This window comes from Astatotilapia calliptera, chromosome 19 (assembly GCF_900246225.1).
Source record: "Astatotilapia calliptera chromosome 19, fAstCal1.2, whole genome shotgun sequence".
NCBI lineage: Eukaryota > Metazoa > Chordata > Actinopteri > Cichliformes > Cichlidae > Astatotilapia > Astatotilapia calliptera.
Window position 1 is genome coordinate 4,650,542 of NC_039320.1, and position 19,061 is coordinate 4,669,602.

The window sequence follows — 19,061 nt, forward strand, 5'->3', positions numbered from 1 at the left end:
CACAGCGTCAGTGTTTCACACTCAGTGAAAGGAGGAAACAGCAGAAGAACACCATGTGTGCTACGTTTCCCAGGACACACTACAAACTGCACAAATACAGAGCAGCACGTGGAAGGACCTGGAGCTGCATTTACAGAGCTGCAGACAGCGTGATGTCCTGTATGGACAGGTGGAAGGAAGCAAGTCCTCAGCTGGAACACTCGTGTTTGTCCACAGACAGGAAACACAGCAGGAAACTTCCTGACAGAAGTGCAGCTCATGGATAACACACTTCCTGTCAGTCAGAATGAGGCTGCAGCCAAACACAGAAAGGTGTTTTTGTCCAGATGAGCCCAGAGAAGAAACACGAGTGTTCACAGACATCAGAAGCTCAGAGAGGTGAAACATGAGGTTGGAGTCCTCGTCAGCATCCAGAAGAGCTGCTGTGAAACCCTGAGTACTCATGACAGACTCTGATGGCACAAACACATCATGATTCAAACAGAAAGACAAACATGGAGCTCCTGATCCTCCTGCATGAGAACAAGCTGACATGAGCGCTGTGTCTGAGAGTGTCTCCCTGTCACAGTGACAATAACACAGCTGCTGCTCACAGTCATTAAACTGACCTGAGGTCAGCTGTGCTCCTTACATATGAACCATGTGACCTCACATCAGTGCTGTGGATGACTGTAGTCATAGAAGAGTAGAGCTGTAGCAGGTGGTGTGAGGAGGAGGTGGTGTATTCTAGTTAACGCAGTACTGAAACACTCCAGCAGAGGGCGCTGTTAAGTCCTTATTGTAACACAGTTACTGTGTGCAGTTAGACTTCATACATAATCTGCACTTATTTCCATCAGACATGCTGTCAGTAAATGATTGGTTTCTATACATTTCTAAACACAAAACCTCTTCACACTTCTAACATGCACATTTACACAACTAAATGGCAGTATTGATGAAAAGAAACACATTCAACAAATCCATTTAAACCTTAAAACAAACAAAAGGAAGCATCTCTATGGACAAACAAACCCCTCCACTTGGTTTGACCTGCTGATGTCATGTGTGACATCAGCAGGACTTTAAAATGAGGAAATGCCGGGCGGGCGTTTCCCCACACCTGACCCTCATGAAGACTGAAAAGACAAACAAAGTAAGAACAAATGACTTAATCTGTAACATAATAAAATGTAAAGAAACATGTAACTGAGTATTCAGCTTCATTTGCAGAATGTTTGATTTGCCAGCAACTGAATGCTTCCACACACAAACCCGGCATAGTGAGTGAAGCAATGTTACTTAACAAATAGCAAATCATAGCAAATACATAGAAACAGAATAATGTGTTTAATATGCAAAAGAAGAAGAAGAAGTAAAGACATATGGGACAAATGGAGACCATTGCAGCTCATCCACCAGTGGGGTAAAAAGAGCAACCAAGAAAGTGGCAGCCTGCACGGCCACAGATGTGCTGGAGGAGCTAGAAGCTCTACCCATGGAGAAACTCCTGGAGAACCTTGCTAAGCCTAACAGGGGACAGGTACTTCTGCCCAACCTGGCAGCCACAAAGTGAACTCATTTAGGTAAAGATAACCACATGCACCTAACCAGCCTGCACCAGCCTGACATTTCTTCCTCCTAAGTAAAAACCAATGGATGGATTGAACTTAGAGTCTCAGCTCAGTTTTCTATTTTGACCACCTACACCCCAAGATACTCTTTTAAAAAGTGTTGTTTTCAGATCCCTTTGAAGTTCATAAAGGGCCTGTTCATTTTCATTCAGATGTTTTATTACATAAATGTTACTGTTTTCTTTTGATTTATGCTCCCACTACACTGCACCTCTACAAACAACAATGCCACGGACTGTCAGCTGCTTTTACATGCTGTGAACATGAGTAGGTTTGATCAGAGTTTCAATTATCAAAGAAAAGACAAACTGAGCAAAAAGAAGGAAAAAAAGACCAACTTCTTCCCAACTGACAAGAAAAATACTCGTCATGTTTTCATAATAAAGGATCAGGCTCCCCATTTATGACAGCTTGGACCAATAATGTATGTTACACTGATGCTACTGTAGAGACAGGGTCAACATCTCTATTTAAATATAATTAATATACAAAACACAATAAAAGTTATACATGAATTATTCATTATTTTTACTATTGATAAAATTCATGTATACTAATCAAAGTTATACATGAGTAACGACATTATTAATAATGATTAATAATAATAATTCTAATGCCAACATGATGACTGTTCATAGCTCCTGCTTTGAAATACTGAACTTAAACATTGACCTGATGAAAGATCACAATTCACAGTGGCCCACTGTCAGAATCATTCTGAATATAAACTCATCGAGTTAATCTGAACCTTTCTCAAATGTGCTGTGAATAAATGCTGCTGCAAGCCACTGTGGGAAAGCTGTGTTATTATCATGGAAACATCTGTGACACAGAGGACGAGGACACAAAGGGACGACACGCAGAGGCTGTGTTAAAGTCAAAAATCCAAATCTTTAGTCCTAAACAGGCAGTGGTTACAAACAGGAAGATGAGCAGTCCATTAAACAGTCTACAGGGTCAAACATACAGAGAATTCAAACAGCTATTAAAAACAAATAACTGGACACTGAAAAACTTCAGTGATGTGTGAGGCACCAAAGGGAAGCAGCTGAGTATATTCAATGAATTCTCTTCAAATACAAAGACAGAAACTCCTACAGGCAGCACGCAAACTGAGCAGGATACACAAAGATCAGAGATTACAAAATAAATCAGAAAAGGATTTCAAACTTACTGAGAGCAAGGCCTCTGTTACAAATCTGTCTAATAGAAAAACATGCTGTACAGATACAATACGCTCAGTGTTCATGGTCATTTAAAAACTGGCTCTACCTGAACCACTTCAATATTTTATGAAGTCACTGAGTCGACCATTTCTACAGTTTGTTTCCTTCATTGCAGTTAGAGTGCGGCTGGTAAGGATGAAAACACACACAGAGCGTAAATTGTCTTTGTTAGTAACAAACGTCAGCAAAGAAAAGACAAAACACACAAACACTCTCATGATATTCATGAATCATTAGAAAGCATCCAAACATTCTGCTCGTGGACTTTTACAGTCTTATTTGCACTCGCTCATCTTCATAATCATCCTGATCAATACATGACAGGGGAGGCTTTGAGGTAGGCGGGGCTCTCTGCTGATGTCAGCATGAAAGGCAGGACCAGCGTCTGCCACATGTTGGTGAAACATCACAGTACACTGGCGTGGTTTCCTTTCCAGATGTTGGACGTTTGACACTTCAACGTTGAGGCCAACAAGAAGACACAGTTTTGGGTCGGGTTGCTGCAGGGTTTCTAACTGAGCAAAAGCAGAAGCACACAGACCAACAGGGATCAGATGCTGAGTGTTAGAGGAACATCTGTGCTGATCACTGAATGCTGCTGTGGTCTCTTGTTGAAGTTGGCTGGTGGGACAGTCTAATAGTGATATCCTGCCCATCGGAGGAACACTTTTAAAAACACATGCAATACTTTGTTTGTATTACAGTCACAGTTTATGTTATTTTTGTCCTTTAAAAGTGTTGCTGTACTATAAAGTCCTATAATTTGAGGCTAAAATGGCTCAGAGAGTCTCTCTCTCAGAGGATCTCCTTTGAAAGTGGAGACGGCTTTATCCGCTGATCCACGTCACTTTACCTGGATGTTTTCTTTGAAGCTGGATGAAGACTCCTCTCCCTCACTCCTGCTGCAGCTGTGTGGTCCAGTTGGCCTCTGAGGTCACAGTCAACATCTGTAGCAGAAGAGGGGAAATAAAAGTCCAGGTTACCAAAACTGGGAGCTTTTCCAAAATAGAGCGTAACTGGACTTTTTCAGCCTTACAGGCAGATAGTCGTCTGAAGCTGCAGCTTTTTCTTTTTAGCTTTTTCCAATCTCTGCTCTCGGCTTTCTTTGAGAACATGTCTGCTTTCTTGGCATGGGTCTGTCTGCTGTTGGTGAAGAGACTAAATCCACATACTCGCTACTAAGATCTCCTCAAGTAGTCTCAACCAGATTACAGTTTAAGAGTAAATGTCTCCTGAGAGTTTCACCTTGGGGAGATGCTGTCTGGCTAACATGCAATCATGAGCATTAATCTATGAGGTGAAAAAGTCATTTTAAAAGCTCCAGCCACAAGTTTTATTTCATCTGTGTTTTGGTCAGAGTCCCATCAGACCTCCAGAATGGTGTCAGAGTGTTTTCTATCCACGTGATGAGCACAGGCCTCAGGTCCAGACCTCCACGGGCACCATAGCCTCTTTGGAGCTAATAGGTGCAAGAAGGTTTTGTTGGGATAGGAACTGAAGAGGAAACTGACGAGGAAGGCAAGGATCTTCTTCAGCTCCTCCGAGCCGGGACCTCTTTGTGGAGGCCAGCATTGGCCAGGTAGCCCTCCAGCATCGCTGGATGGCCGACAGTGGAAAACCTAGAGGAGGAGGAGAGAAACAGCAGCTTGGAGCATGTCTTTATACTGTTTAGTTTTTAGAGCCACAGACTTTCTTTTAATGTCATTGTTCAGGATCTATGACTGATTATGTATTTATTGTATTCCTCCATGACTGTGTGACAGCAAGTGGAAAAAACCAGCTTCACCTTTGTTGATATGCTTGTAATTTTAATATTGATTAAATGGCCCATGAAATAATAGAAAGCTCATATATGAAAATGTATTTTAAGAAGTAAAATGTTAATCTGAGTACAAAGGAGTACACTCACCTTCTGGTAGATGGAGGTGTAGCGAGCGCTGGTGAACATCCAGGCCTCCTCGTAGAACTGATCACTGATTGGATCCAAAACATCGATGGAGGATCTGTGTAAGCGCTGAGGATCGTCCTGATGGACAGAACAGAAGGAGAGTGAGACAAGTGAAGATATACTAAACAACACTGTGACATGAACTGAGCCACACACAGTTTGATTCACAGCTGATTGACACATTATTTGACCACGAGCAATCTTTTCTGGTTTGACGCCGTCTTTGTAGCCAGAAACCAGCTCTCTCCTCGGCTTCCTCCACTACACGCTTCCCCCACGCCAGTCTCCTCCGTCACTATAAAGGGGAGAGTCATGAGCTCCATCACCTGTGCCGTCCAACGTCCCGCCACCAGCCTCCACTGCAGCAGGCCAGAGACCACACCCCTGCCACAATAAGTAAAAGTATATCCTTGCTGTACCCTTAATGCTAAATGTGCTAAATTAACCGCTGCCTTTGCCCCTTTGGGATTATTCTTATGTCACTGGGATGTTGACCTTTGACCTTCACATTAGAGAGATGGGCAGACATAATTAGTGTATGAGTTTTAAAGTAACAGGTAATAAAGAGAGTGTAGCAAATGTAGTCAGGTTTATTACTCTGTATCACACATGAGTGCCCGAGGGAGGCGGGGCTGACTGGGGAGACACAGGAAACAGAGAGACAGGGCTGACTCGACATGAAACGATGAAACGTGGGACACGGGAACAGAAACTAAACACAGGCTGAAATGAACACTGAGGGAGGGAGAACTAAGATTACTGAGAGCCTGATAAATAAGAAGAACAAAAACCAAGAAAAACAAGAGTCAAAGAAAACCAAAAACACAAAGCATTGGGCCAGGACCCACTGCTGTGACATTTATATGTGATAAAAACATTAAAAACTGCTCAGATGTTGAAATCTTTCTACGTATACTTTAGGTTCAGCTCTCCAGCCTGGCATTTGGTTAAGCATGATTCAAACATTTGATTTTGTTTAACTGGTTTTAATTATAGTTACTTTTTGTGAACATTTGTTGCAGCATTTAAAAATACATCATTTATTTTCAAACTTTTATTTGATTTAGAGCATCATGTTTGACCAACGTAAATGTTTTAATTTCATATAAAATAACTGAAACAGTGAACTAAATATCTGAAATCTTTCCTTCCTTAAAAGTTATAATCCTACTTAAGTTATAGTGCAAACGCTTAAGCAACAAATATACTTGATGCTAATTAATTAATATTTCCCTTTGATGTTGCAACTATGCGGTCACTTCTGTCTTTAAACAAAATAATATTTTCCAGTTACAGAAATCATAAAGTCCAAACTAAAGTGCTACTGTTGCTATATGCATTTTATATACCGTATTTTCACGACCATAAGGCGCACTTAAAAGTCTTACATTTTCTTCAAAAAGTACGGCGCGCCCTATAGCGCAGTGCGCCCTGTGTGTTGTAATGAGGACGTAGTAGAGAACACCATGAGAACGCTAAAGGGTGAAGTGTGGCCGAGTTGGAGGAAAGACTCGAGCGGTGGATCATCGAGCAAAGAACGAGCGGGAGAAGCGTTTCGACGGTCACCATTCGGCTAAAAGCAGTTTCACTTTCACTTTTTATGAAACGGTGCCATTTTTCCATCCGGACCAGGACTACGGTACACTGAAAAAAAAAGTTCTTTCAATTTACTTGATTTTATTGTGTACATCGGTCCCACATAATATGAATAAGTATGACTGACTTAATTTTCCACTTTTCCTCAAGTAATTAATGCTTGTCACATCAAAGTATTTTATTTACATCAGATTACTTTAACCCTTTACAGCCGATCGGAGCGGGCACGCTCCATTTTGCGTAACTATTTTTAAATCCCGGTAGCTCTGCAACCACGTAAGCTAGCGCAATAATTTTTTTTGCATATGAAACCGGAGGAGTTGTACTTACATCTTATGCCATCAGCTTGTCCTAGGTCACAGTTTCCTTCCACATAAAGCTTTGCAAAAACTGCATAAAAATCACTTGCAGCAACAAAAACATGATATTCCAGAAACACGCTCCGCCGATCCGATCAGCTGTTTGTAACACTTCCTACGTCCATCAGCGCGAACTATCACATGACCGCATGACCTGCCCGAAACCGGAAGTGACGTCATTTTGCGGAAATGTAGTTTTTTTACGATCGGGGCCTTATGAGCCTATACTTGTGTTTTAAAAAGTTATGTTTGAGTTTATGACTTTCTGTGTCGTTTCTGGGATGCTTAGGACTCATATTGCACTGCTGGAAATAGTTTATTTTGATGCATATGCTGTTATTTTGCAAATTTGCACTATAATATTTATTTTCGTTTTTCCTGCAGTGTATAAAAATTGGTGTATTTCAAAAATAAAACTATGAAGACACTCAAAATAAATTTCCTGTGGTGGGAAACTAGTTTGTGCAACTTTTTTGTATTTACAGTTTTGAGGGATAAGCCTCTTAAATTTCTCTAACTAGAAATATATGTTAAAAAAACAAAAACGATTTTCAATTTTTTTGTAGTTTATTGCACTTTTTTGCAATTTATGTAATTACTATGCACCTAATGCAGACATATTATTAAAGTTTGGGCTATAATGGTTGTATTGATGTATAGCAACTTGAAATGCTCCCAAAAATGGCTCCACAGCATGTAAAAATATAATATAAGCTCTGGCGGACTTGGTTCTATGGTAGGTCTTAAAGGGTTAAAAAATCATGTTTGATGTACTAAAATTAATCTATTATCATAATATCAATGTATTGCATAATGTCAATATATTTTAATATTTAACACCAACTTATTTTTATTTGCCAGTGGTACGCAATGATATTATGTAATGTAAACACATTGCAATTATGTTCTTGCAAGACAAATTATGGCTTTAAATCCTACTTAATTTTTTCAATTGAAATATTAACTGATCATTATTGACAAAAAAGGCAAAGACTGTGAGTGCTACTGAACAATACACCTTTATTAAACTGTAACAGCAGTGAAAGCAGCAATTCTGCCATGAACAAGTCCAAAATCGCATCCATATAAACTTGTTAACACATTTTTAAAGAGCTTCTGTACAAGTATTTACCTGTACAAGATTTCAACTAAGTTGAGCCTTAAATGACATTGTTACACAACTAATACCAAACACCTACATGAATTTTAATATTCATTTTAAACATGTAAGCAGGACATTAAGGTTGATTTAGAACATATTGCTAAAAATCGTCAGTAAAAATTTCTTACAACATGATACCAAAAGGAAAAATCATCCTGCATTACAGTCACATGAGGGGAAAGCAATAAAAACATAAGCAGTATAACGTTACTGAACACAAAATGAAAAACTGCAAAGAATTGCAGAAGTGCAGTCTTTGACTTCTCAATGAAACAGATGGTTTTTTTAAAGCAAGAACTTTAGAGAGTTTAGCTCCATCCAGTTCCATGAAAACCTTCTGGAAAACATCAAAGTTGTAGCGAAGGTCAGCAGGGTAGGCAAGGTTTAATGCATACATGAGTCCAAATAGCATTATCACAGCAAATGCTACATTATCCAAATTCTTCGCCACCCTGATGCCTGCAAGGACAACTCTTGTTTATCTGCTGAAGCTTGCTCTTTAAGAAGATAAATTCAAACAGTGGTGTCTTCAGCAGTCTCACTGATGGCACGTTCTTCCATGCCCTGTAAAAAAGAAGCCATGTTAGTCATTTCATGCCAAGTAAGTAATATGACACACTGTGGAAAGTCCAAAAAAAAAAAAAAAAAGACAAGTACATACCACATACTCATGGATAAGCATGCCAGGGTCTTCACCCATGTAGATTCACACTCCCTTAACACACTCAGCATCAACATCTTCACACTGAAATGAAATGTATGTAATTAGCATCTTCATTCAGCCCTTGTCCTTCATTTAAGTTTTACTAATGTACTTTACATGAATGTTTTTAAAGTAAAGGCACACAAATTAATAATAGATTTACTGGCAATTAATAACAAGTTGACAAAGTGAAGGTTAAAAAAACAAGCAGATGTAAAAATACAAAATGAGAGAATTTATCATGGGAAAACATTTGAAATCTTCCACAATTGTAAAGTTTCATCCAAAGAGGATCATGTTAAGTGAATGTTGAGGCTTTATCACTTACATTATCCATTTATGCCACAATTCTTTTCAGTATTAGTCCAAGCTCTCCTCTTCTGTTGACCAACTTCACCAGGTTGTCCAAGTGGAGAGCCAGCTGAGCCAGGAACTTTGTCTGAGGGGGGATGGTGGCAATTCTCTTAAACTCAGCGTTGATCTGAAAACATGAGCACAGAGGAATGAGCTTCAAAGGTTTAATACCTGGAAGAAGGCTGCAATCACTCATGCTGAAGAAATGGGCTGTCAAATAACAACTGTGCCTTAACCATTTTAGGCTAATACCACAAGAACACCGTGTATGAGGCAAACCTTACCTCATGGATATCAATTAGAGCAGGCCATCTTGCCATGAAAGCCTCCACCATTGGTGCATCACAAACAACTTCATGTCTTCTGTATGAAAAAGTATTTTCCATCTTGAGTTTCACCAACTCTGTTACTCTTTTTTATGTCCAAATGGTGGGCTTTGGGATGTCAATAGCTTTAAGAGTCCCTTTGTCTGCTACTTCTGAAACTGAGGTAAGGTTAAGAAACTCATTCCCAAATAAGGAATCCATAAACTGAAGTCTGAAACTGCCCTGAAGACAACACTGTCTCTTGACTTCAACAATGAGATCCTCAGTTGATTCAGGTGCTCCATTAGAGAGTGAGCCTTTGACAGGTTCCGTCAGCCAAAACAGTCTTTAGGACCATAGGACTCTGTAGGCAAAAAAGAATTACATATCAGACATTCAGAAAGAATCCTTTCAGTTTAGTTTTCATAAAGCTATCCATACCAAATACTCAAAGTTATAAAGATCAGACATAAAAAAGAAGAATTTATTTAATGAAATACATGCTACTGAAGCTATTACACTTATATGAACACCTTTTAATTCTATATGCCTTTTTAAAGTCACAAATGTGGACTGATCCAATCTCATAGCCAACCAATGGATAAGTATCAAGGAGTTCACAGAGTGAATATTCTTGTGGATACTGGGCTGAGCTCAAAAGCTCTGTGGTGCTCTCTGTACCAGCCACCAAGCTCTCTGACAATGTAGAATATGCTGTGGTACAATGCAGATATGGTTTTTCAGTATTCTGGCAATCCACCTGCTGCCCTTTGGGCCGGTGCCATTCCATTTCTATACGTTATGCCCTTTAATGTCACACACTGTGCAAGGTTGACCTCTAGAATGTCAGGGAATATGTACCTAATAATAATAATAAGCTATCTCCTCTTTAAGCAAATCCACTAGAAAGGCAGATACAGCTGAGACCTCTAATTCAGACTTGCCAAGAGATGCGGAGTTTAGATGGTAAGCTATCATCATCTGATGTTTTGACTTCTGTAATCATAAAGGTAAAAATTCCACCATCACAAAAAACATTAATTTTAATTGAAAAAAGATATTCCAGTCCAGAAGAGCATCAATGGTTTCTTTAAAATACCAATCTTTCTCTCATTTATACATAATGTTTTGAGAAGCAGCTCACATATGTTCTACACAAAGTAGAAAAAAAGCGGGGGAAAGGGTCCTAATTTTTGTTAGGACAATGTTGGAAAATTCACAATACATCACTTAATAAGACATACTTTGTTGAACAAACTTATCTCCTTGTAGATATCTGCTGTATTATTTGGGCTTGACCAATAGAATAGTCAAGTAAGTGACACTTCACCTAAAACAATGACTAAATGGAAAAATGATTTGGCATTTATGGGCACAGGTTCTTAAACCCACGTCTAAGGTGGCAGGATCCTTATTATAACTTGAGCGTGTGTCCTCAGCAAGAATTAAGGTATGGCACTGTGCTCCCAGCTTCTTAAACTCTGACGGTTACAGCCAGACTAATTAGCCACTGTAGCCATAACTAGCACGAGTAACACAAACACTATTGCGCTCTCTCAGTGACGTTTTAACTTGCTAAGCCATCAAAAAACGTCAGTGCTCTCTGTCACATGCATAAATTCCATATCTGACCGACAACAGCTGCTTTCTCCCGATTATGTGTAATTTGTTACTATTTTTCAGCTTTAGCCACAAAGCTAATACCAACTTTAGCTAGCACTGTAAAAACAACATGTAAATGCGTTACAGACTGCTATTTATATAGCATGCACTACAACAATTCTGTGAAAACGTACCCAACTAAAACAAATGTATTTAAATTACTTACCTTCTCGGTAGGGTTGCCAACTCCCTGAAAAATAAATAAGGGACACCTCGTGGCCAGGGCCAGGCAACCCAGTTGTCTTCACCCTTCCCAGTGTGGTGAATTTTCTAGCTCTTTTTTTGTGTGTGAAATTATTTTTTTTAACCATTTGACTTGAAGTTGATTTAAGTAGATGCATATTCTATTCTTTGTGATATGAACACATGTGAAACAAATGATCATTTAGCCATTTATTTTTAGCTCAAAATGACAACATTAACACAATAAAACAGGTCTCTTTCTTAAACAGAAGCCTGTCATGCTTAACTTTTGAGAATATAAGTAAATCTTTCTTTAAAAGAACTCTGTCCTGCTTAACTTAAAATAATAGAAAACAATAGAAAGAAAAATATTCTTGTAACAGTGCACATATAGTGCATTTAGTACAATTGGCTTCAGTTGAGGTATTATTTCAGCTTTTCTAATGCTAATCAGCTGCTCCTGTTTGTAAACCCGCTTGTTCCCATGATTACGCATCTTAACTCATCATCATTATTCATCTATGTATTACTTTTATGTATTGATTACAACAAATAGATGACTATCTATCCTTGCAGTTGTTTATTACACAAAATAAATTATATTATCACACTTCTGGCCACATAGCGCTGATATTCACTGCACATGCCCATATTAACTTTTTCCAGCCAGGTGTTTTCCTTTTCCCATTCTTCCCTTTCTCTGAGGGGAACAAATATTGCTGCTCTAATGCTGGGCTCGCACTGTGCGATTTTTGGCCCATTTTGAGACGATTTTTGAGTCGTGCGACCGATTTGGTGATCAGCCCGATTTTGGCCTTCATCGTGCGTCGTGTAGTATACGTGGGGTAACGAGAAGCGATTAACACCTCACGACCAGCTCCCGATCATCAATCGCTCGTGAGGGTCTCACCACAGCCGCTCACACTGCTCACGCGCAAACACGTAAACGTCGGTGAAAAAGACGTTGCAGCACGGCTGTGCAGCGTGCGATCTGGACACAAGCGATGGAGGCACAACTTGTAGAACTTTGGAAAGCTCATCCGAGCCTTTTCGATGTGGCATCACAAAATGATCACGACCACAACAACCGTGAAAATAGTTGGATTTACACTGCTGCTCAATCACAGCTGCCTGATAAATGTTTTTCATTAGCAATTTAGCAAAGTTGGTGGTGGTGGTGTGTCTGTGTGAGTGAAAGACAGAGCGAGCGAGCGACAGATTTTCCGTTATAACCTTAATTTTATGGAGGCACAGTGTGAGCTCTCAGGTCGCATCAGAGCATCGGGTCGTATAGTGTAAGACCTGCATCGTGACCTACCAACTTCTAACCCTGCGAGTCAATCGTGCAGTTTGAGCAGGAGCTGAATATCGTGACTGAAAAAATCGCACAGTGTTTGCCCAGCTTTAGGTGTACTGTCGTCCGAGACTTGCACCGCAGTGTCGGCGTTTGTTTCCCTGTTGGCCATGCTTCTTGTTGTGGTCATCTGTTGTCTTCCGGTATTTTCTCCGCAAGCGACCTTTCCTCGACCAATGAGATGAGCGGTAATCTGAATTGTCATACACTTATTGTCATAAGTGTGCTGTCAGCTCATTGGTCACAAAGCAGGAGAGGGGCTGGGAATTATGTTTTCAAACAAAGCGTTAATTCCATTAAACGTTATAGGCCACTTTTGATTCTCACTGTATTACGGGACAAAGTGCGTCCCTTATTAGCTCAATACGGGACGTGTACTTTTGTTTCGAAATACGGGACGATTCCGTATTTTAAGGGACGGTTGGCAACCCTACTTCTCGGTATGCCTGACTCAGTGCCATGTGGTTGCATGTGGCTGAACAGTCTTCCAGAATCTGGCGATCAATTGCACTCTCCTTAAATTATGTTGTTGTCTTATTGGATAAGACTAGGTCTTATTATCCAATCATATTTAGTTGTTGTCTTTGAATATATTGCATCATTTCCGGTTGTGGTCAAACACGATTAAAATGGTTTTAGTATTCTAATTTAGTCACTTTAAATCAATGCAAGAAAAATGAGTAGTTTCAGTATTGTTTATAATCAAGTAAATAGTACTTTATTTAATCATGTAAATAAGAGAAACATGAAAGACTTGTGTAGCATTAACTAAATTCATTTGTGCAAATTCAAAAGCCTCCCAATTCCCATTTTTTCAGTGTAGCGCAGCAACTTCCAGCGGATTATAATGAAAAGCTGGCCATCTTCTGCTCCTACTGCAGCAAACACATCGGCGACAAACACATCCAGCCACATTACAAACATGGACGAGGTCCCGCTCACTTTCGACATCCCGGTGAGTCACACTGTGGAGAAGAAGGGGACCAGCACGGTAGCGATACGCACAACGGGGTATGAAAAGTCTTCTTTCACTGTTGTGCTTGGCTGCCATGCTAATGGACAGAAACTGCCGCCTATGGTGATTTTTAAGCGAAAGACTTTGCCTAAAGAGAAGTTTCCAGCAGGAATCATCATTAAGGCAAACGAAAAGGGCTGGATGGATGAAGAAATGATGAAAGACTGGCTGAGGGAGGTGTATGTAAGGAGACCAGGTGGTTTTTTCCACGCATCACCATCGCTCTTAATCTGTGACTCTATGCGTGCCCATCTCACAGCCGATGTGAAAAAACTTGTGAAGCAAATGAACTGTGAGCTTGCTGTCATTCCGGGAGGCCTGACGAAGGAACTCCAACCGCTGGACATCGGTGTGAACCGCCCGTTCAAAGTATGGCTGCGAGCAGCCTGGGAGCGATGGATGACCGATGGAGACCACAGTTTCACCAAGAGTGGAAGGCAGCGCCGGGCGAGTTACGCCACAATTTGCCAATGGATTGTAGATGCTTGGGCTAACATGTCTGCTGGCACTGTTGTTCGAGCTTTCGCAAAAGCCGGCATCGTTTCCGAGGAGCCGCACGGCACGGAAAGTGACTCTGACAGTGAAGAAAGTGAACCTGGCATGTTTGATGGAGATTTAGCGCAGCTGTTCAATTCAGACACAGAGGATGAGGACTTCGATGGGTTTGATTGATGATAAAAATGTGAGTACCAAACTTTGTTATGCTCCTGCTTTATTTTTAAATACGCATACGGTACTTGTATGCGCCCTATGATCCAGTGCGCCTTATGTGTGTGTTAAATACAGTAAAGGCACACATAACTGAGACTGCGCCTTTTAGTACAGTGCGTCTTATGGTCATGAAAATACGGTAAATCATGGATGATGGTCCTGACATGAAGGAAGAGAAAGTTACAGGTTGCATCCTTTGACTTTGTCTCCGTGCCTTTGGGTGATTTTCAGAAGGACAGATGTTTCTGTTCAATTCTTAAATCAATTTTTTCAAACACAAACATTATTTTAAAGCTTCTAGAGAGTAAAATATTAATGATAATTATAATAACAATAATAAAAACAAAAGCTCTCAGATCCATCAAACCAAGCAGCAGAAAGAACAATAACTGAAGAGAAAACTTTAACCTTGTAGACTTCATTATGTTCCAGCTGCTCTACAGACGCTGTGACCTCGAACTTAAGCAGGTCGTAAAGTATGTGCAGCTCAATAACTTCATAATCAGACCCTGTGGTATTTAGGCAGCAGAACAACTAACGGTGTGTTCACACCGAACGCGATGGACGCGAATAAAACGCCCCAAACGCCCCTAATTTGACGCGTGTACATTCGCGTCTCAACGCGTGTCCAAGAAAAATCCATCGCGCGTCAAAATATGATATTTTGACGCGCGTGAACCGGAAATGTGGGAGGAATGTGGGAGGGAGCTGTGCCAGACCGGTATCTTTGCAAGATGGCAGCTATCGAGCTAGCGCTTGAAGAGAGAGTCTCCCTTCTCTATGTACTGTGGAGAGCAGAGCAGCAGCGTAAAAGACGTCCTCGCCGTACCTGGGTCCATCAGGTCCTCCAGAGGCATGAGCAGTTTGGTGAGTTTCACCACTTGCTCCAGGAGCTGCGCCTGGATGACGGCCGATTCCAGCGCTATCACCGTCGGCCAGTTTGAGGACCTGCTTTCCCTCGTCGGTCCCAGCATCGCCCGCCTAGACACCAACTACAGACGCTCAATCCCACCTGCAGAGCGCCTGTCCGTCTGCCTGAGGTTAGTAAAACTATTTAATACGGTAGTCCTTTATTGATATCTGTGCTAATATGCTAATCCATCCAGTTATACACTGCTAACATGGATGTGCTATGCTAACAGTGAATGCTGTCGGTGTTTACTGAAAGCAAACTGTGGTACAGAGACGACTCTTTATAATATTTCTAGTGATACTCAGAAGGTCTCATCAAGTCCCGATTTAATTCGATTTATGCTGTTATCAGTGTTTGCATGATAGCATGGCTGTGGTGTCACATCAATGTATGCGCTCGGTGTTTGCTGATATCAAACTGTAGCATTAGGACCACTGAGTTAACCTTGTAGTGATACTCACTCCTTTTTATTTAGACCTGGTTTAATTCTGGGATAGTTGAATATTTGTATATAATCCCTGCAGCTGTCAGACTCTATAGCAGGGGTCACAGCCTTTATTAAAACAGAGTTAGATAAAACTGAACAGTTTGGTTCATCTCTAGTTACATGGTTCTATCTTGATAAGCTGTCTTATCACAGATTAATTTTTCAAAAATATTAATGATTTAAGCAAGGAAAGGGCTACATGTCAACACACAACTCTTTATTTCTATTAATGTCTTACTTCATTCCTACCTGATTGACATGTTTAGGAATTATGAGTGATTGGCTCACTGTAGTTGTGAAAGTTGCTACCAATCAAATTATGATATGTTAAAGTTAAAACAAAACACAACTGTTTTAGATATTATCTAATATACATTTTGTAATTATCCTTATAATTACAAAATGTTTTATGTAAGATTTAAGTTTTGTGATTTATATCTGACATCACAAAAGTATTTTGGAATTTGAATAATGTATTTTGTAACTGCAGTACACATAATACTGATTTTGAACAATTTTGTCCAGGTTCCTTGTCACCGGGGACTCCTTCAGGACCATCGCGTTCAGTTTCAGAGTCGGTGTGTCCACGGTGAGCCAGATCACCCCCCAGGCAGCGACGTCCATCTGGGACTGTCTAGTGGACGACTTCATGGCTGTGCCTTCACCTGGAGACTGGCGGTCCATCACAGAGGGATTCCAGGAGCGCTGGAACTTTCCTCTGTGCTGTGCAGCTCTGGATGGGAAGCACATCCAGACAAAGGCACCCCATATATCATATAGGAGACACACACATTGATATACACTAAATATTCATTTCATTTCTTTTTTGTGGTGCCCAAATTGATGCACCTGCTTGATTTTGTTTAAACAATTATTGCACACTTTCTGTAAATCCAGTAAACTTCTTTTCACTTCTCAAATATCACTGTGTGTGTCTCCTGTATGATATTTAACTGACATTTTTTATTGTAACAACCAACGATTTATACAGGAAAATAATGTCTATTAACAAGGTTGCCCAAACTTCTGCATCCCACTGTATCAGTATATTTTGTCATTAGTATAATATGAAATAAATTCTACATGTGTCAAGTCGTGTGCCAACATTTGCGGTGTAGTAGAACTGAGACATTAGTCATTATAAACATTTATTTGAAATAATATTAAAAGTCTCAAACAGAAAAACATTAAACATAAATATATAAAATATAAGAATTTACAGAGAGACAGGAATAAAAAGGACCAGCTGCTCTCCAGAGCAGGAACAAGGCTGAGGAGGAAATGCTCCATTGGAGACTGGTGTGGCCTCTTCAGGGACTCCAGGGTGGCCAGCTCCACCGCCGATGGACCGTCCTGGGACCCGTCCCTCATCTGCCTCAGAGCCGTCCTCCTCTGTGGGCCTGTAAAACAGCACAAAACACAAAGAAATGAGAAGGCTGCTACTAGATTTTAATTTCAACATTGAAAAAAAAAAAAAACAATAACAGGATATAATCAGATTGGTTTTAGATATTTAGTAAAGGTGATCACAAGGGAATCCCACCGACTAAAAAGGTATCAGTGCTTGCTGTACATACCTGTGGGTGCAGCAGCAGGAGCTCAGGGACTGGGGATGCTCTGCTGCAGAATCAGTTGGTTCTATCAATACAGTATTAAATGTTAACAGGTTGGATATAATAATCATAGAGTAGACAGTGGTCCCTCATTTATTGCAGGGGTTCTCAGAATAACTAGCCCCTGGTCACAGTTCTCACAATTGATTCTCAAAGTGCAAACCTTTGTAGATTGCAAAACGTAAAAGTATTAATATGCCGCGGTTTGTCTTCATCTGCCTGCCACTTTCGTGCGCCTTTTTCCCTCACGGTGCAGGTGTCTATTTCCGAATGAGGCTCATAGTTATGGGTGTTTTTGTGCTGTTTTTTCTATTGGACGCGATGGTTATCAAAACCAAACGTGATAAATTTGGCAAGCGCAGGAGATTTGTCAATCAGGCTGCAGAATGCAATGCTGTACTGTGCAATAAAAAATCAGCGAAAAAGCAAAGCAGTGACGGATGAACAGCGGGGCCACTGTGTGCTGTTTATTAATAAACAATAAAATATATTCCTAAATGACAACATGCATAAAAGCAGAACGGTATTTGTACGTCAGTGGGAAAATAGCGGTGGCTTGCTAGCTTTTGTGCGGCTTCCCCGGGTCAGTGAAAACTTTCAAAAGAGAAATGAATGAACTTACCAGGTTGCCCGATCTCTTCACATATCTTCCTCCAAGCTCGGTCCTTTTTATTCCTGTCTCGGTACTGAAAGCAGCTGGTGTTGTACAGCTCCGAGTTGTTTGCTACCGCATTGATTAGCCTTCCCCTCCATTGAAGTATGAAAGGCTTTGGCTGGATCTGCCCCTTTGACCTAGGTAACAGCCACGTCACCAGGCTCCTGATTGGTTGTCGCGGCGCGATTTGACGCTGGAGTTCAGATTTTTCCAACTCGAGCGGTAGACGCGAAACGCGCGTATGCACAAAATGCAACACAAAAACTCACGCGCGTGGTTTTATTCGCGAGTCAAACGCGCCAGACGCGCTACACTGACGCGTCAAAGTCTCTTCTTTCATCTTCTGTATCATTCAGTTTGCATTGGTAATGCCCATTATTGTAATGCTTTTTTAAGATGAGCAAAACTTTATTTCACTTTGGGTTAGCTGGGATAAGTGATGGATGGAGGGAATTTTACTTCAGCCACAGAAATCCTAAACAGGAAGGAGGAGCAGAGTTACAGTGGATCACTATCCAGCAGGGAAACAAGGTTTATTTCAATTTCTTGGCCATGAGTGAGATTTACTGAGTGGGCAAATTAGGGAGACGACACCATCAGATCCCGAGCCCTCCATGTGTTAATCAAGAGACGGCTGCTGTGCTACATCCATAAATAATGAATAAATTAGGAGCTAAAGCTGAAAGGACAGTTTATTTGTACCATCTTCACGTGAACACATTCAAGAACATCACAGATGAAGAAACATTAAAAACTTCCACACTACATAAAGCAAGAAAAATAGTTTTTCTTTCAGATGGTTTCAGAAAAACAGAAACATCAAACATCTCCAAGACTCTCTTTGAAAGAACTAAAAACCTTTGTTCTCATGGTCCAATCATGAGTGAACTCCCCGATGAAGCCTTGTGTGCTAAAACATGTCAGAGTTTTAAAGGTTAAACATGAGTTTCCAAAACGTTTTGCTGGAGAACAATGAACTATTTGACTGAGTTTCAATCATTTACAGACGAGCAAAACCAGGACAGAGAAAAAAGGACAAAACTGACTCAGTAAAACAACAGAAAAGAAGATCCCATGTAGATCTGTATTATGTAGAAGTTCAGCCCAGCAACCAGTTCAGTTCAACACAAGTTTAAATGATTCTATCTGAACTCTGTGGAGCCTGATCTCAAGCTTTTTGAGTCTGACACAGAAACCAGAGG

The 19,061-nt window shown here is 40.5% G+C and overlaps 1 long non-coding RNA gene across 2 annotated transcripts; it reads right to left on the reverse strand.

The window, feature by feature from the left end:
• Positions 1–329: 329 nt before the first annotated feature.
• Positions 330–5,612, reverse strand: LOC113011587 (uncharacterized). 2 transcript variants are annotated; one of them, XR_003270577.1, is made up of 5 exons: positions 4,749–5,612; positions 3,876–4,458; positions 3,693–3,786; positions 1,064–3,354; positions 330–1,032 (listed from the first exon to the last, which is right to left on the reverse strand). It is a non-coding gene; the product is annotated as an uncharacterized LOC113011587 (long non-coding RNA). The 2 variants fall into 2 exon arrangements; XR_003270576.1 differs by having other exon boundaries at positions 330–3,354.
• Positions 5,613–19,061: the final 13,449 nt, after the last annotated feature.